A 20,448-nucleotide genomic window follows, 5' to 3' on the forward strand; every position below is an offset into this window, starting at 1 on the left:
GCCTGCAGTTTTAGAATCTCTTTTGAAATCCTGTAAAAGCACTCAAATATTCTTTTGTAGAAATTAATCATTTTATGTTATAATATGTTATGTTAGGTTAGGTTGGGTTATGTCAGGTTAAGTGAAGTTATTGTCTGAGACTTTCTAAACTGCAAAGGATTAGAAGTAGCTTCCATGGAGTGAGAGAAAACCTTCTAGAGCTTGCTTGCAATAGGTCAGAGGGTACAGCAGCCCATTTTCACTTTTATTAGGGAGTTTCGTACACAGTTTCCTCATGGGTTCAATGTACAGGCTATTACAGTATTCAAAGCTGGATATGACTAGAGCCTGAAACTCTCGTCCACGGTAAACACGTGAAAGAAACAAATCCTTTTTAGAAAAGAAAACAAGTAGAGGTGTTCTTCACTTGAGGTCTTCAGTCCAGATTTTTAACTCTAGCCCAGCGTTGGGTGGGGGGTGTAGGGGAGTGAGGTGTGATGGCCCCAGCCATCAGACCAGATAGAGTTGGATTCCCCTAGATCCATGACTTCTGTTTTGTCATTGAATAGCTTGATGGCATTATACTGCATCTATCTGACCAGTTCTAAAGTTGGCCTGGCCAATCAAGCTGGACAATGAGCTGGTAGCTGTCAGCATACATCATGATGAAGTAGCTAAAAGATCTAATCAGATGAATGGAAGCTGACACAAATATTGCAGAATGTGGTGCTAAGCAAGGAACCTTACAGGACCTGATTTTTTACTTATTTGGCTCTGACAAGACTTAACCAATTCTAACTGTTTTTGATATATTGCTTAGATTGGACGCTAGCCACGCTAGAGCTGAGCCTCTCACACCAACTTTGTATAGCCCATTTAGAAGCACCTCATGGGAGATGATGTTGAAGGGTGCAGACAGAACCAATAGGTGCGAAGATTTAATGCGGCTGTATCCAATTCAGTTTGTCAGTCCCTGCTGAAAGTGTTGACTTTGCAAAGTAGAATATTCTAAGGCCATTTTGAAAAGTAAAATTAAAATATTTGAATGTGCTATTTTGAATGTAAAAATTAGTGTAACAATAATTTCATTTAAATATAACTAAATTAACTGTAATTATTTCTATACCTGACTATTAATAAACATGAATGAATAATAAAATCCTATTACTACTACTACTTTTTCTTTAGGTGTGAGTTTGTTTTATTATAAACTTCAAAAATATATGTTTTAAATACATTTCCATTAATATATATTTCCAAGTATTTCCATTAATGAAATATTTATTTCAAAATTAAGTGAATTAGCATGTAACTGTACATTAGTATTGAATATAAAAATAATTGTTATATTTATTTTTGATTTAAGCAAACTTTACTGTTCTTTATACTTTACCTTGAAGAGATTTCCACCCAGACTGTGGAGTACCCTTAGGTATTGGTCCCAGGGGAAAAAGGCAGTACAGCCTAGGCCATGCATGTTCTGCACAAGAAAGTCCCATACATGCTTCAGCCTTTTTGGTCCACATCAGTGAGGTGTGTCTTGTGTTCAATGGCACAGTGAGCCACAGTACCCACATCTTTAGAGCGTCTCACTGAAAGTAAGAATAACACTAAACTAAAGAATATGGGCAAGACCTACCTATTCTGGCTTGACGGACCTTATTGGACAATGGTCACTTCTATTATGTCACAGAAATGTTGAAAATACTAATGTGAAATGCACCCTAATTATTTACCAGTGGCTCTGATTAATTCATACATTGCAGCCCACTTATGTTATTCTGTTCAAGAGAGTCACATTGTATGAGAGAGGCATTTTTTCTGTGAAACCATCTTCCCTGGTTCCTCTTGGGTATTCATTTATTTGATAATTGATTTACAATATTAGGGTGCTCATGATACATTTTTGGATGTATAATGTGTATATGTCTTAAACAGACCACAATGGGGATTATGGGTCATTGTACAGTAGACAATTATTATGGGAATTATGTGTACTGCTTTCTGAACCAGTTATGTTTTCTCACATTACGTTTGGGTTACTCTACATATATGTTACTCTGGACATTGGGACCAAAGTTCAACATTGTTTTCACTTCACAAATTGGTATGCTGGGAGAGGGAGGAGACAACAAACTCCAGTGTACAGGTCATTTCTGGGCCTTCAGACCATGGAAGAAATGCATGTTATCAAGAATTTTCGTTTAACTAGGCAAACAATACAGGATTTATGTCATCAGTTGGAGCCTGATCTCCTTCTACAAAACAGTAATTGCATTTTCCAGCCACAGGTTCCTTCCAGAACACTGGCTATATCAGGTGGTATGTCACAACCAATATTCAGAGGTGTACTACAAGTCGTGCTTTCAGCAATGCTGAAACACACTGACAGCTACATCCAGTTCCCTAACATGAGTATTTAGCCAATGTGAAGGCAGATTTCTAAGGATATGGTCGCATCCCACATGCTGTTGGAGCCATTGATGGCACCTATATTGCTTTGAGACCACCGCAAGCCAGGGAATATGCTTATTGGAACAGGACGCACTTCCAAGTTGTCTGATCAGCGGATTTATACATCTCAAACATCTGTGCCGGGTTCTTAGCATCATCTTAGGATTCCTTCATACTTCTGAACAGCACCATACCTCAGCTGATGTCACAACTTCTACTGGAGAGGGCCTGGCTTGTTGGTAAGTAACTTATTGTTACACCCATGTCTGTCTTACATCTACAAGACTCAGCATATCCCAACCATCCATGGTTGTTCGCACTGCTGAGGATACCAACTACAGCAAGGGAAGTCCACTTAAATGAGGTCCTTGGAAGAACACGGCGGCCAGGGGAGCTGGCTTCTGGCTTCCTGAAGGCGAGATTTAGACCTCTAGACAAGACTGCAGAAGCCCTCCTCTACTCACCTGGTATGGTGTGTCATATCACCGTGGCATGCCGTACGCTCCACAACATCGTCCTGAGACTGAACAGCCCTTATATTGCAGAGGATAAAGACCATAAAGTGCCACCAGGTGAGGAACATAACATCGAAAATGATAGTGGTGAGATGAAGGAGCTGACTAGCGTCAAGATCTTATCGTCAACTTCTTCTCATGAGTGTAAGTGTGTTGTGAGATGTCAAAACTTTGACTATTAAAGCAACTATTGTTGTGATGATGTGAGGAGTATGTCAGGGGAATTATTAGGGAGCAAAAGTTGTAGCAAAATTTGGTGAACAGAGTTTGTAGAGGTAGGTTTTCACACATTCTCACTCTGTTGGTGTTGCTTTGTTTATCTTACATTTTTGGCATTAGATTTGTACTCCGGATGTTTACTATGTGAATTATTTCATATGCATGGTTTACTATCTGATCTCTTTGTTTTAGTCTGTTTTATGTACCTTCACCATGTCATCTTCATTTGGACAATTCAAATTTGTAACTTTAGCAGGAATATGACGTTTTTTGCTCTACGAAATAGATATGGACTGTTCTTGGGAATGACTGTCACAAATGTTGGGTGTACAAATCCTGTACCAAGACCGATTGCACAGTGATAGGATGGAAGTTATGAGAAATCCATTGGGCTTGTTCCTTGTGGTGTGGTGGTTCTAATGCAATATGTGTGCATTGTGTGCTCCAACAAAATGTTGCTGTGGGGCCAAATCATACTAGTCTTCCTTCTCATTAGCCAAATCTTCTTTGTATAGAAGCTGTATATAGCTGTTGCTATGTCTCCTCATTGTAGGCCAAAGGGCTTGTGGCACATCACTGACATTTGTTTGTGAGATTCCATCAGATTATGCAGCACTGGATTGAAATTAGTCTGTGATCAGTAACTGTTGTGCTGCCATATGTCTGTTTATTGTTTTAAATGATGTGGTATTTCTCTAGTGTGTATAGGCGATATGCCTCCAACTGATGACATAGACCACTCTAATATTGCCTATTCAATAGGAAATTGTCTGGGTTATCCCCTTCTTTCATGTTGTTAAGGTCTGCACCTGCAAATGTGATCACTAAAACAGAATTTTTGAGTCCTGTATCATTTGCTATGTTTCTGATGTCATGGCAGTCTATGATTGGAACAGTGGAATAAAGATGTTATAAGACAAGGCACTTGTATGTATCAGTTGGTGTGACAAGGTGTACATGCAGCATATCCATGCTTACACAAGTAGCTTGTTTTGGTATTGTAAAGTTCAGGTGGGAGTACATATATACATTGGTACATATGAGATGTACTACAGCAGACAATGAGTTTGTGACTTGTGTAATTATTAAAGTAGTAAAAGTGAAGGGATACATTGAGTAAAATCAAACATAACAAAAACAGTGAAGTAGTCATCCATGGTGAATAAAACCGTAATTCTAGATGCCAAGTTTATTGAAGTCAAAAGTAATGCTCCCTTCAGTAAGGTAAAAGTGTCCAGAAATAGTCCTCTGAGTGAAAGTGTGACTCACACACTGGAGGAAAAGAAGGATGAGGTTTCTTCCCATGCACATCATTATTAAGTGATAATGAGTATGCCTTACTGTCCAATAGAAAGTCTGGTACTTGGTACATCCTTCTGGCATCGGTAGACTGGTGTTTGTTTGACTGAGTATAGTGCCAAAATGGTTTGGTCATTATATCTCAATGCTATTTCAGTTTTGGCCACTGCACGAATACAAAGGAGGTTTACTTGAATACTCCCATGTTAGTCTTTCACCCAGTCAGGCATATCCGGGTTCAGTGATCGGAGCAAGCAGGTGAATAGGGCCCAAATATCTTTAGGTCGTGATCTAATTGGCATTAGCTCACAGTAGCATGTCAGCTGTTCTTTGCAGCATGCAACATCTTGTAGCCAGATTTTGATGTCCGGGGCAGTCCCCCTGCCCGCCCCAGTGAATGCCAGTTGATGCTTAGCCAGCAAAAGCAACATTGTTGTGAGCCACTGGCTAGCTGTGGGAATGTCACGCACTTAGCCCAATATTGCCACCAGAGGGAATCCGTTTAGTTTGACTGGTTATGTTTTGTATACGTTTAAACCCCTCCATTTAGAACCAGGTGACCCGTTTGCAATCCCCGGCCATATGTAAAAAAGCTGCCTTAGGTGCCCCTCAGCACCATCAAGTGTCGTCTGGTTGTATACTCATGTGGTGCAGTTGCATTGAAGGGGGAATACACGGTGCAAGAATTTAAAGTGTATTAATCATAAACAATAGTTTGGGGAGAGCTGCCCATGTTGACCACAGCAGAAGGCTCACTGTGAATCTAGCATGGGGAAGATTAAGTCTGAGTCCCAGGATCTGCATGATTTTGGGATAATCATTGGAGATGAGCTTGAGTGATAGTGTAAATGCACGTGTTAGACCTGGCACCTTGGTGTGGGTCTCCCTTCCATTTTTGCTGTTGTTGTTCATGTGTTTTTGCTGGTGATAGATGCTTTGGGCACTGTGCCACTGCCATCCAGGGCCACAGTGCAAGTGTTTCCTATTGTAAATTGATGTATGGATTAGTGATTCCACGATTGGCAGATTTGGGTTACTTGTTAGACCATAGTACAGTGCACCAGGAGTGCCCAGGGCTGGTAATCCAAATGCTGCTAGTGGGTTTGCAGCACTGGTTGTGACACCCACATAAGGCTTGCCATTGCAGAGCCTGTGTGCAGTCTGGTACTGCCATGCTGACTCGGTGAGTGCGCCCACTTGACAGTCCCTAAACCTTCCCTTTTCTTCATATCAGACACCCCTATGGTAGGCCCAAGGGCAGGGTGCATTGTAAGTATAAGGTAGGACATGCCCTGATGTGTGTGGCATGTCCTAATAGTGAATTACAGCCATTTTCGTTTTTCACTATTGCAAGTTTACTTGTTTCCCATAGGCCAGAATGGGCAGTTTGATTATTACATCTTATAATACTAACTGGCTCAGGGAACTAGGTAGAAATTCGAGTTTAGTATGCCTGAACTCAGAATGATCAAATGCATCTTTTAGTAAAGTTGGTTTTAACATTCTGTGTTTGAAAATACCACTTTTAGAAAGTAGCTATTTTCTTGTATAACCATCCAAGCCTGCCTCTGCTAGGTTGTGTATTCCTTGTCTGGAGTTCAAGTGACCGGGGCTGGGGATTCCAAGAGACAGGGTGAGTCAGCACAGGGCTGAATAGAAAGGTTTGCATGTAGATGGATGGGTGGGAGGTGTTGCACCTGGAACCTGAATAGGGATGTGCCTTCCCTCCTCAATGCTGGCTCCACCTCCTGTGGTGTGTCTGATGTCTCTACCCTGCACTGTGCAAGGAAAGAAGGAGTCTTTTTAACAAAGTGCTCCAGGACTGACCAGAACTGGTTTGGACTAGGCAAAGGCCTCTCTGCCTTCAGGGAACAAAGAAAAAATGTGTATAAAAAGGGGCACCCAGACCCCAGAACTTTAGATCACTTTTGGGAAACAAGAAGAAACCTTGGCTGAGGAGAGGAACCAGAGAGACCGAGGAGCGACTATCCCTAGCTTGAGGGATTGGCCTGCAGTGGAAGTCTGACTGCCAAAGAGAGGAGAAAGGAACTTTGTGTGTACTTTATTCAACTTGTGAAGTATCTCCAAGGGCTTGAACAAGAGCTTACCTCCTGCTGAAGTCTCAGGGACAACAGACTTCAACCACCAGCTCCCCAAGAGTTCGTTAGAAGTGCCTGCAGTTGTGTTGGGCTTTCTGAGGGACTGCGTGTGGCAAGGAGCTGGAAGCGTGACTCACAAAGAAGCGTGTCACCGCCGAAGCTGCTGTTGTCGTATCACTCAACAAGGGTGTTGCCGCTGCAGCAGTTGCTTTGCAAAAGCGTCTAACATCACCGGAGAAGAGTGTCGTCGCCGCAGTCGCTGTTGTTGCATCACTGAACAAGGGTGTAGCCACTGCAGCTGTCGCATCGCCGAAGCATCTCGCATCACCGGAGAAGTGTGTCGACCGGAAACAAGCATTCTAAGGCCGGTTTCGGGGTTTCACCCCTCTTCAACCAGGATAGCTTGATTCCAGGGGGGGCATTGTGAGCAAAAGAATGATGGATGTAACCAAAATCTCTCGACTGGGGGTGAATGTTTTGATTTGTTCTGCATTCCGTCCATCAATTGTGTTTCTTTTGCTTTCTCGCCCTAAGTGCGCCAGGTATGCCCAGAAGTGGGTCCTGGGCTCACTGTGCCACTGAAATCAAGGTATTCTGGCTGAAGAGGGGTGAAACCCCAAAACCGGTCCTAGGATGCTTGTTTCCGGTCCAGGGAGGCGCTGGCTTGGCAGTTCAGGCTGGACTGTTCCCATAAGGCACAGGGTCAAGACTGATTTGAATATGGCCAGGTCTAAACTGGGGTGGCATGGTGAGCAAAAGAATGATGGATTAGACCCAGATCTCTTGACTGGGGGTGAATGTTTTGATTTGTTCTGCATTCCATCCATCAATTGCGTGTCTTATGTAAGGGATAAGGGCAGTCTCCTCCACATGCGGATTCTTTCCTCTATGAATGTCATTACTCTTTTATAATTGGCATTCCAGATCTCTTGCATGTCCCTGCTTATTGAAATGCCCAAATATTGTGTTGAGACATCTGTCCATGGTATTGGGAATTCAAAATCAAATTTGTAGGTGCCCTCGGTGAGCATGAGTAGTGTAGATTTGGACCAATTTATTTGAATTCCCGAGAGGCCCCCATATCATATCAGCTCACACAACACGGGTACCAGGTTCACCTCAGGGCTGCGAATATAAAGCTTGATATCATCAGCATACATAGACACTATTAATCCTCTGGTGGTGAATCCTATACACTTGTTGGCATGGTGTTGCTGCAAGCACTCCACCAGGGGCTCATGGCGACAGCGAAAAGCATAGGGAATAACGCATACCCTTGGCTGGTGCCCGTGAAATGCTAATTGTTTCATTTATTAGTCAATTGAACCTCACTTTGGCAGTAGGCGATGCATATAACTGTTGGATTTGATGTATAAATGTGTGACTCATCCCCTGTAGGATGGATTAAGCCACACCCTATTTACAAGACTAAGTTAGCATAACCGAGCTAATTGTTAACAAGCCAGCTTGTCGTTTCTGCTGCGCTGCACACAACACTGTTATGTGTTATTCATTTTAGAAATGCTGACTCGACTTTGCCTTACAGGATAACAAACTGTTGTTTCACATTCTTAACAGTGAAATGTGCCCTTGGTCTGTACATCATGTAAAGAACGAGTCTGGGTCACTAGAAGGTACAGAGTGTTGCGATTAGATTGATCGTACCACTTTTTAGACATATCATACATGCAGCTGCCAATATCTGAAGGACAAGCGTCTTTAATATTGCAGAACAGTTTGATTTTACATTCATTTGAACATCTTAGGACGCAAGGTTTATAAAATAAACTTTTTAAACTTTACCGTGTCTGTATTATTCTGTTGTGGACTAACAAATAGATACGAACAGGTATTTCGGATTCCCACCACTCCTGAGAAATATCTAAGTCGCTTGTTCTGGTTTGTCTATACATTGGGACTGCCTAGCTAGATCTAGGCTAACGAATGGGATACTAAGCTAGTCAGATAAGGGGTTCTAGGTTCTGAGCGGAGTTTCTGGTACACCACAATTCTCTGAGGTCCTGGTCTCCGCATAGTTCTGTGCATAAGCAGAATCCCTGCAACACCCCATCCAGGCTAGGAGCGTGAAGAGGAATTTCTGTTCTAAAGAGTGAAATGCTTTTGTGCCATCTAACAAGGCGGCTACCGCAGGGACGTGTGGGGCAAGGCGATGCACTAATACAAAGATAGTACGTAGGTTATGGGATGTGGTACGGCCTGGGACAAAATCTGACTGGTCTGGCCGTACAATTAATGGGAGTAATGGTTGCAGTCTGTTCACCAGTAGTTTAGCAAAAAATATATAATCTATATACAATAGTGACAGTGGGCAGTACGAATTACAAAATGTTGGGGCCATAGCAGGTTTTAGCAATATGATGATGGCCTCACTCATTGACAGTGGGAGTACCTCTTTTGGAGCGCTTCCTGGAACAATGCCAGGAGCCGTGGAGCCAGGAGTGTAACATATACTTTGTAGAAGGCAGAGGAGAGCCCATCTAGCCCCTGGGCTTCGTCTCCTGGTAAGCTTTGTATGACTAGCTGTATGTCCTCAGAAGTGAAAGTCTCATCTAAATAGTCTCAGTGCACACTATTTAGCCACAGCAGCTTAAGTGTGTACAGATATTCTAATAGCTGGGAGTTTTTGGGGAACGTCGGTGCAGTGTATAGTTGGGCATTGAAGCTTTTCATGGTCTCCAGTATGCCTGATGATGAGTGGACCAGAGTTGAGTTGGCAGTGTGTAATTCAGTGATGTATGTGAAAACTCTAGAGGGTCTGAGCAATTTCGCCAGTGTCTTGCAAGGGCAATCGCCTTTCCTGTTTCGCAAGCCTGCACATGTCGATGTAAGAATTTTGTCTCTCTTTTGTCTTCCTCTTGGCCGTTAGTTTCTCCCTGATCGTGATCGTGGCCAGCAACTCAGGTCTTTGAGTTTGAAAATTTTAGATTTTTGAAGCGTGAATGTTGCCCTCCAGCTTTGTAAGGGTGTTGCAAATGTCTTTAAGAACTCCGGACTGCATGGCTATACATACCCCAGGTATCACGACCTTGAAGGTCTCCCACAGGGTGCCCGCCAAATCTACAGAATTTTCATAAAATTAAAATAATTCTTTGATATTTTTCTGTATATCAGCCTTGAATACAGCGTCTAGCAGCACATTCGAGGGTAGGCGCCAGTTAAATGACAACACTGGGGACTGCAGGATTTGGAGCGTGATTAGTACCAGTGCGTGATCCAATAGCATGTGTGGTAAGTGTGAAGCCGCAGTGACAAAAGAGTGGCCATCTTTGGATGTCAGCCAGAAATCCAATGTGGGCCAGGCTCTGTGTTGTTGTCCCTGACATCTGGGTTTATTAGTCTCCAAGTATCAACTAGATGGTTGTCATCCATTAAGGGGCTGAGTGTAGCTGCAGCCTGCGGATGATGACTTTGGGATATGCGCACCCTGTCGATATGGTCTGCCAGAGTAACATTGAAGTCACCACCCCAAAGTATAGTGGAGTTCCCAAGTGATTGTATCCCCATCCAAATGTGGCTAAAAAATCCTGGATTGTCGTTGTTAGGACCATAGTTATTGGCTATAGTTATCTGCATGCCATATAACAATCCCTTCAACAGAATGTATCTTTCCATGGGAGTCCCTATGGATTAAGATTGTCACGCCTCTGGCGTCATTTGAGTAGGCAGATGCATATATAACGCCCCACCTACTGGCTTTTAACCTTGACATTGAAGTTTTTTAGGTGTGTCTCCTGCAGGAGACAGATATCCACTTTGTGTCTAGCCAGGAATGAGTGGACAAGCCATGTTTTTCTGTGGTCGTTTAGACCTCTAATATTCCAGGTAGTACAAGTTTGAGCTGCCATGTGACCTATCTGAAAGAATGCAGATTGTGCCACCTATGCGTCTGTAGTCTGCTAAGTGATGTCATATGTAATGAGCAGCTTGTGAAGATGTGTGTATCATGATAGTAAAGGCCAACGTGGGTTGTCTTTGCACTTTGTGTACTGTGGATGACATGTGTTATGTTTGCATCCATATCTAGACAGTTTGCGGTAATAGATATCAACACCTGTGCCCAATCCCTCCCTCACCCATACCAACCCTCCAATTAGGTTGTGCTAAGAACCCACCCATTTATCCACAAACTCGTTTCCCCAGGAATTATTCCGGGGGAACGAGGTTTCACTGTCGAACGACCCTGCCAGTTACGGTTTGTTTTGGTTTGTGATTACATCTTATCAATGTTATGTAAATAACACTTGAACATTAGTGTGGTGTTGTTGCATCAGGAGGCTACTGCGTTCCAGGTCTGACCCTAAAGGATAAATAACATGAAACCGATATTAGAAAAGATTCCCTGCATTAGTGGTTTAGTTTAACAATAAGAAGGGGTATAGAACAGTATATTCAATCAGTGTCACTGAGATGGGATTCTGTTGAGGCTCTGCCCCCCAAGTGATGGGGACTTTCTTGATCCTCCAACATGCTTGTCTAATTTTAATGCAGCTTTCACATCCGTAAAGAGTTTTACCTTCTAGAGTGACCCCCAGTTTCACCAGGTATAGGAGAGCGTATTTCATCCCCGACTGTTGAAGCAGTTTCATTGTTGGTATAATTTGTTTACCGGCTGCCTGAACCAGTGGGGTGAAGTCTGGATAGAAGTAGCCTGCATTTCCTTGGTATTGGATTGAGCCAAGTTTGCATACCTTCTTCAGAATTGTGTCACGGTAATTGAGAAGACGAGCAAGAATTGGATGCTCGGTGAGCCTGTTCCACTAGGAACACACTGGAGAGTTCATTGCCCAATATCTTACGCAGCAGGGTTTCCACAAATTCCTACATGTTTGTTATGTTAGTTGTTTCTGGTATTTCTGTGATCCTGATATTATTGCATCTGGATCTGGTGCCCAAATCTTCATTATTGGCTTTAATTAGTTGTAGTACTTTGTCCATTTGTAGCAGTTGCTGTTTGATTCTGTTTGGAGATTTTCTGTTCTCGAGGACATCAATCCGGGTTTCATGTTTTTCTACGCTCTGCTTGACATGGTCCAGGCAGACGGTGAGACCATCAAGCTTAGAGTCTATGGCTAGCAGGCTTGTCTTAACATCTTTCAATATTGTAAATATGTGTTCCTCCTGTGAAGGGTTTTCCTCTGTGTTCCCAGATCAGCCACAAACCCGCTGTCCATTTGCCGGGTGAGTCTTTTGTCGAATGACAGCTTAGCTTGATTTACGTCATTCTTCCCCATGCCGCCAATGTTCGGCAGCAGTATTGAAGGCCGCTTATGAACAATATTCACAATTTACAGTTCTCCAGCAGTTGCAGCGCAGTGAGCCGTGGAGCACTCTGTGATGAATTTGATTTTATGGATCTGAGAGCCGAATAACGGTGGAGCCTCTGGTTGCCCTGGGCAGGGTTTATATGACTGGAGATGAGCCCAAGCTTGTTATTTTTCGCTTTCTCAGGGTTCCGTTTGCCTCACTGCACAACGTATTGTTTCTCAGGGTTCCGTTTGCCTCACTGCACAACATAGAGGCACTGTATCAGGGTATTTGGTGTCACCACCCACATCCTCTTAATTCTGAAATTATTATGAATACCATGACATTTGTCTTTTGGCCCGCTATGTAAAAGGGGGAGCTGCGCTTTAATTTAAGTTTATATCCATCCGATTGTTAAGTTCAAGCACAGCCAGGTGCTGCTCCTTTTATTTTGGAAGTCCCCACTTCATTGTTAATAAACGTGTGTGGGTGGCAACAGCCCAGTTAGATGCTGGCAGCTCAGGGCCCGGAGCCCCCGCAAAGCCCCAGGATCTGCACACTGCTGCCGCTGGGCTTCAGGTCCCAGCTGACCCACAACCCAGTTCCACCCGGGCCTGCAACCGAAGCGTGCAAGTTCCTCATGGTGCTCCGGTGGCCCACCAATGCCTCGTCAGGTCGCAGAAATGATGCAGCCACCAGACTATGTGACACAGCAGAAGCCCTTCACCAAATCAAATGCCCGGTGGAGATAATGGAGGTTGCAAAGCAGAACTCGCAGCGCTGTGGCCTATCCAGCTGCAGCAGGGCCGCCCAGTGCCAGCAACATTAACCGGTTCTCCGGTCCTCCTGATAGTCCGGCATCTCGGGGTGCGTCCTAAGTGATCACTGTCGCCTCAGCTAATCATGTGCCGGCTCCGGCGCGGCGACAAACTGGCCCCAGCGTTTGCCATGCAGGACCGCTCAGCCCGTGGCACGCCTCCGGACCTGTACATTGTACCCCGCTGTAGACCTCACCTGGTGTGGCTCAGAAACAGCAGGTGCATTGTGTCTCGGGCCTCAGGAAGACTGACATTTGCCGTCATCTGCTAGTAGGTAGACGTGTAGCACATATGTTCATTCTGGCACAGATGAACAAGCAGTTTGAAGCAGGATTTTGGACCAGGCCCGCAGAGCCCTATTAATGAGCGGCCATCTTGCTGCTCAGCTAAGCCATGCCCCCCCGAACAGAGTTATTCCTTGAACAAAGAGCATGTTGTTTTTCTTGGAGAAGTTTGTATTGGAGTTTGACATCTGGATGCAAGAAAATGGTCTAAAACTGAATTCTGATTGAACTCTTTGGTTTAATCAAGTTCTTTTGGAATACGTCTTGGTGACCTTGCCGTGCTCACTCAAATATGTAGGGATGACCACCCGCAAAATTAAAATAAGAATAAGTGAGCACAAGAGCACAATCAGGCGTAAGAAACAGTCAACAAAAATGACTACACATTTCTTAACATCAAACCATAAACCAGAAGACATGCAATGGCTCATCCTGGAACAACCTTTCATTCCACCACATATCACAGATGTCACGAACTACCTATTCCAAAAGGAACAGAGATGGGTGTTTAGACTACATAGTGACCAGGATGGGCTCAATGATGATATTCCTTGGGCAACTATCTAGGTAGATACACACTTGTGTCCTATGGAATTGTGTGGCTCAGGTCGATATGATCCAGTTAGCATGCGCTTGTACACTACCATCTATTTCAGGCTTGTGTTTGGTTGGATTCACCCGAGCGGCTGCCTTCTTTATGTGTATACATACACATTTTTTCTGACATTCTTGTCACCTCTATGGACAAGACAGAATATTGCCTTAATATGCCATCGTTCAAATCGAGCAATGTGCACGTGTTTTGTTTCTCTAACGATCTATCTATGACGCCTTCTTATACAAACTACATTTCCCATACTTGCTTGGCGCGATGCGGGGACATGATTCCCCTGCATCTTACTCACAGGGTTGCCATGACACCATGACACCATCTATTCAGGCTTGTGTTTGGTTACATTCACCCGAGCGGCTGCCTTCTTTATGTGTATACATACACATTCTTTCTGAAACTCTCGTTACCTTAATGGACAAGGCAGAATATCGCTTTATTTTTGCTATCGGTCCAATCAAGCAATTTGTACGAGATTTGTTTCTCTAACGATCTATCTATGACGCCCTCTCATATGAACTACAATTCCCATACTCGTTTGGCGCGAAGCGGTGACGCAATTCCCCTGCGTCTCACCCACAGGGTTGCTATGACAACCAACACCGGCTTTCTTTACTTTAGCCGAGTGTTTCCACCCCGCTGGTTGCCTCCCCTACGAGCTCAGCTCCACTCCGAGGTACCGACGGAGAGGTGAGCAGTAATTCTCTTCATTTGATTTTGTAACAAAGAAGTATATCGCGTTCGGTAATATCGAGTTAGTCACCTTGGGTAGTGGAGCCTTTCACCTCAACTGTTACCATGGCGACCACTTCGCATTACCTGAAGGTACTATCCTTTTGACGCTTTGTAGCCCTCGAATGTCATCATGTGGGGTTGGTCTTTTCTGGCACATCGCGGAATGAGCGCCTGCGGTTTTTACAAAAGAGCTCACATTTCGAGCAAAAATACATTGTGAACCCTCTGATTCCCTTACAGAGCGGGGCCTCCCCTAACCTGAGCAGTAGCCAGGCGAGGTGAGGCGCACACCCACAACATTTTGGGTAAGTGCCATAACCTTTACTCACTTCATTCAATTAACATAGACTTAATATAGTCTTGATATATTTAAGAGTATTTGCATACTTGATCAATTACTGGATGCTAAAAGTTTTGACCTCATGAATTTTACTTTCTAAAAGGTTTGTGCCATGCTGTGTTTTCTCCCCCCCTTTTTCTGTTTGTATCTCTGTAGGTCAATGGAGGAAAATTACCTCCCACAGAGTTCCTTGGCCCTTCGTTTGGGTCCAGGTTGTATCATTCACTTTATCGCTCACTCGAGCACCGTTCAATTTCTGCAGTAGCTTATTTGGTCCTGAAGAATGCTTGGGTGAATTTCACCCGGTAGCAGAAACATGTAGACCTATTTGTCATCACAGTTATTTGTTTAAACTGTCATAGCACTGTTTTTAGTCATTGCTAACATGGCAGCGATTTAATAAAATGTGTTTAGTGCCTTGCTAGACAATTTTTATCGAGCACCCCCACAACATCACGTTTCACGAGCACTGCAATCCACACATCTATCCATCATCAAATAACAACTATATCATCCACTGGTCTGGGACACATAAGAGACCAAAATCTACTAATTGCTAAGTAGAATATGGTACTCTTGCCGTCCTCCATTCCCAGATGATGAAGCTAACCTCTTGAGGTTGATGATGGGAATTTTATTTCCAGTGCATACACACATATATGCATAAATGAATCCACAGCTTTACTAAACTCTAGCATTACCTTTATCCTTGTATCTAGGTCTTCTATTTTTTGAGACTCATAGTTGTTCTAGTATGTTATGACCTCCCTCTTTAACCACCCTGTCTGTCCAGTCTAAAAAGTATAAAATCTTGGGGTATAGTTTGTTGAACAGTTCTGTTTCTCAGCCCAAATAAATAAGGTTTCATCTTCCTGCTTTTCGGGATACTGAGTAAGGTCTTTCCTTTTATTCCTGTAGATAAGCGGAAGTCGTTGTATTAGTTCTTTCATGAATTGATTACAGCAATGTCGGTTATCGTTTGGTTCTTTTTAGAAATGAATACTGCAATGCCCTATATTTGGGCGTAAAGAAAAGGTTGTACAGGAATCTTTAGTCACTTCAAAATGCAGCTGCAATGTCTGCTTCTGAAGATTCCTAAGTTTGATCCAATTTCCACAGGCATTCATGGCCTTCATTTGTTGCTGGTGGCTGAAAGAGTCAGTTTTAAGGCCCTTTGTATTCTCCAAAAAGATTTGTACAGTGGAGGTCCTGTGTTTTTTTCAGAAATCTTTCTCTTAGCATGTTCTTAACCGGAATTTAAGATCTGACACGACACTAACTGGAATTCCTAACAGAAATGTAAGATCTGAAACTGTAAAAGTATGAGTTGTTCCCAAAATCAGGAAAGCGAGATTCTCTTTTCTGGCCTGAAAGCTGTGGAACTCCCTGCCTCATGTGCTAAGATCTCAATGTAATTTATTTTCCTTTAGAAAACTGTTGGAGCCAGGCCGTTTCCATTGGTTTTTCAGATTTCTTCTCTCTCCCTCTTCCTGCTTCCACACTCTCTGCCTCCTTCGTAAAACCTTTAAATGGATCCCCCTCGAACATAGAAAGGCCGTCACTCACCACTGGACATCAGACTCGACGATGGCAACGCACTCTACGCTGGAATTAACAGAAACCTCACCCGCAAGCTACAGAATAACTAGAACGCTGCCGAAAGAGTGGTCCTCAACCTGCCAAAACACTGCCACATCTCCCAGCACCTGCACACACTCCACTGGCTCCCCGTCAGGACAAGAATCACCTTCAAGATACTCACCCACACACGCAAGGTCCTTCACGGCACTGGACCAGCATACCTGAGCAGCCGACTTCAATTCCACGCACCCCAAAGGACCCTAGGATCAGCCCAGCTCTCTTACGCCATGGCCCCCCGCACCAGAAAGACCGGATCGGGAGGCCACTCCTTCTTCCTCGCGGCCAAAGCCTGGAACGCCCTTCCCCTCCACTTCAGATAGACTACATCGCTCCCCATCTTCACAAGAAACCTCAAAACCTGGCTTTCCGACAGACCCTCTCCTTGATGGAATGGATCCTGCACCCCCCCTACTCCCAGCACCTTGGGACCCTTACTGGCGAGTAGTCGCACTTAACAAACCTCTGATTGATTGATTGATTGGCAGGAATGATAGCGCTAAGACGCCTCAGCAATCGTGCGCTTTAGGAAAAACTTACTTACAAAAACATGCAGACGAGAGATTGTTGAACTCTATTTTGTAGCATTCCAAAACCTCTTGTTTTACTCACACATCTTTTATATAATTTCATTTGTAAATAAATTGTAGCTTGCTTCTCACCAGCAGATATTACATAGTAGCATCATTTTCAGGCCAGGTTTTGGATAGCAGAACTTCGATTATGGCCCCTCCCAGAATAGGTTTGTTTTGATTGTTTCAACTGATGTTGGATAGAAACATTGGAGGAGAGAAATAAGCATCAATGAAGAAAAGTGCAATGTTTTAGCATGTTTTTCTCTTCAGTTGAATTTAAAACATTTTTAAAAGTTCTAAAAAGAAAGTGAGAAATTATATATCTTTTAGAATTGCTTCCACCTTCCAAGACTTTACCAACAAATATGTTATATTGTTAAAGACGAACAATGTGGCTGACCAATGTTTAGCACCTCAATTTCATATAAGAGTCCTTAATCTGTGCAAACACGTCCGGAGCTCACCGCACTTTCACTCCACTGAGGATCAGATACCCAAATTTATGAAGAAAGAGGACGGTGCACCAGAGAATAGAATCTAAAAGAACTTCCAATTTATCCAAAGCAATCCTTTATTCTTTTAAAAATTCAACCACAGCCAACGCGTTTCGTTCCATTGGAACTTCTTCAGGGCTGAAAGAGCACAAGATATAAAAAAATATATATGAAAAACACAAAGGGGCCGATTCCGATCTCGGTCGGAAGGGCACCGAATCAGGTTCGGCCGTAGTGGATCCGATTCCCATGCTTCTTTTCCGACTGATCCATACACAGGTCCAGATGACGAAGTACGATGCGAAGATACGCAAATTCTCCGACCGACTCGTTCCCGGCTCCAACCCGATCCGTCCGACTCGGTCACATGCGCAATGGAGACGATTCTCGACCAAACGAGTACAATGCTCGAATTGGACAGCTCGACCGAGTCGGAGCGTCCGGCTACCAAAAGCTCCTGGAGTCAGAATTCGGGGGTTCGCGTCGGACCCCCCGACACCCACAGCCGTACGACTCGCACACAGGGGGAGACCCATGGGTCTACACAGAGAGGTGTAAAAAGGGGCACGGCTGCACAACCTCTCTGGAAGCACCTGGTGGGCTAGTTGGCCCCCAGGGTCCCTCAGGATTGAAAAGGAATTATTTCCCCAACTTAAAACGCGCCACAGGGCGTGTTTACACACGTCACCTCAGGCCCCGTCCCCTCCCTTCACCACTGAGTACACGCGCCCTGTGGCCGTTCTAAGTTGGGAGATTAAGTCCCCTTGAAACCTAAGGGTCCCTAGGGTCAAACCTCCAGTAAACGCCACAGAGCTGCGTTGCAGAGAGGTGTAAAAAGGGGCGTGGCCTCAGAACACCTTTCTGCAACGCAGCTCCCTGGTGCATACTGGAGATACCTGTTGGGCTAGTTGGCCCTTAGGGACCCTCAGTATTGAAGGGGAATTAATTCCCCAACTTACAACTGGCCAGGGGGCGCGTTTGCAGAGTGCTGCAAGGAGGGGGCGTGGCCTCCGGCGCAATGCCGGTCTTTTATTTATTTTATGTTTTTTAATAGGAGGGCTGTGTGGCCCCCCCTTCTTTTTCTAATTTATTGACCCTGGGGACCCCAACCCCCAGGGCCTGCCCCCTAATTTTTAAAAAAAAATGTAATTTGGAAGGGGGCCGCGTGGCCCTCCTCCTTAGGCCACTTATGGCCCTGGGGACCCCATCTCCCGGGGACGGCCTTTGTTTTTTATTTTTTAAATATATTTATAGAAACACCTAGGACATGCAGGACAAACCGTATGTACCTATCACCATGACGATTTGCGTGATATTCATTAAAAGGTGACTATGCATACAATTAATCCACGTGGAATGTATTTACACCACTAGTGAAGCTCTGACGTGTCTGACGCCCTATCGTGCCTAATCCCGGCGCCCCCGCCGGTGGGTACTCTCCAAGTAGATACCCTTGTAGTTTATTTATACAAACATGGGTAGCTATTGACGGGCACATTTCATACACACGCACACCAAGCCATTCAAAGGGGATTCAACAAAGATTCGACCAAACTATGCAAGAAACCCCCCTTACGGTTAATAAAGCACACATCCACCGCCGGATGTGTAATACTTTTTATTTTACTCTCTGGAAAGGAGACGAATCTCACTTGAAAGTCACAGCGTGCTCCTGGCTGAGCCCAATGCTGTGTTACACCCACAAGTGCCCGCCGAGTGCCACACACTTCTGTGTTGTATTCCACCAGCTAGTGCGTATGCTATGACACTCTCTAGCCCATGTGCACTGTAACACCACCCCGTGAATATGTCATGCCACACTTGCCTTCGCATGGGTTATATTGCCCCATCTCACATGCCTTCCTCGATGCCTATGTTATAACGCACAGCGCTATGCCATACATATTACAATCTGGTATCCATATCTTTGTCACAGTGCATATGAAACATTACACTCCCCAGCACATATTTTATATTACAACTTTAGAGACTAGTTAGGTTACACAACACTGCCCTGTGCATATTACACTCCAAGGCACATATCGCATAGCTAGTGCCTGTGCTATCTCGCGCTCTCCAATGAATCTGTCATTGCGCACAATGTATTGCATATAATATTTCACGCCCGGTTCATCTTATATCACACTTTTTGTTGCATAGTTTATACCATACACTATATCTACTTTTCATTTTCAATCGTGCTCTCAGGACTATGTTCTATATAGCACTGCGTTCACCTACCCTTTTCACGGGCATTACATTTTGCGATGGGGGGTGGAGGGTCAGGGGGTGTTTCTGCCAAGTGAGCCCGGAGTCACAGTCACAAACGTCCTCTTGTTCCTGAATAAAAGTGAGATTATGCTGCATACTTGTTCATATTTTAAGTAGTTCGCACAGACACACATTTTAAAAACAATAAAGTTCCTAATACCCACCTTCTCTGAACAGTTAGCGTGCTGCCCCATTCACCTCCTCCCTATCCTCCGTTGTCTGAATCCATGGACTAGCCTCCTCCCTCCTGCCATGCATGGTCTGATGTGCTGCCACTGCCCTCCATTTAGCATGATGTACCAGTCCACTCATCCTGCCCTCCATTGCCCAATTCTATGCCCCATCATTGACCTCCTGCTTAAACTCTGTGCTTAGCTTGCTGCCCCTATTCTCCTTCCCCCTGCCCTCCGATGTCTTTGTGCATGCCCCTGCTCCATCCTTTTAGCCCACCATGTTCCATGGACCTGACACTCCTATCTACTCTGAGTGTTCTGTGAGCTGCCACTCCCCTCCCATCTGCCTAGCATTGTCAGATGACTGTAACCTGTCCCTGCCACCTCCACCCTGCCTGTCCACATGCCATGCCCCTATCCCCTTCCTCCTGTCCTCCATGGTCCATTTTACTGCCACACCCTTCTGCCCTCTCTGGTCTGTTGTGCTGCAACTGCTCCTCCTGTCTGCCCCGCGCGGTCTGTTTTGAGGCCCCTTCCCCTGAACTCTCTTGTCTGTGCCCAGGTCCAGACCCTCCCTTCTATCATCCATGGTCCTTTGTGCATGCCACTGCTCCCTACTTCTTGCCCATCATAGCCATTGTGCTGCCACTAACACTCCCTCTTGCCATGCATGGTCTTCT

This window comes from Triturus cristatus, chromosome 4_1 (assembly GCF_964204655.1).
Source record: "Triturus cristatus chromosome 4_1, aTriCri1.1, whole genome shotgun sequence".
In the NCBI taxonomy this organism is placed as follows: Eukaryota; Metazoa; Chordata; class Amphibia; order Caudata; family Salamandridae; genus Triturus; species Triturus cristatus.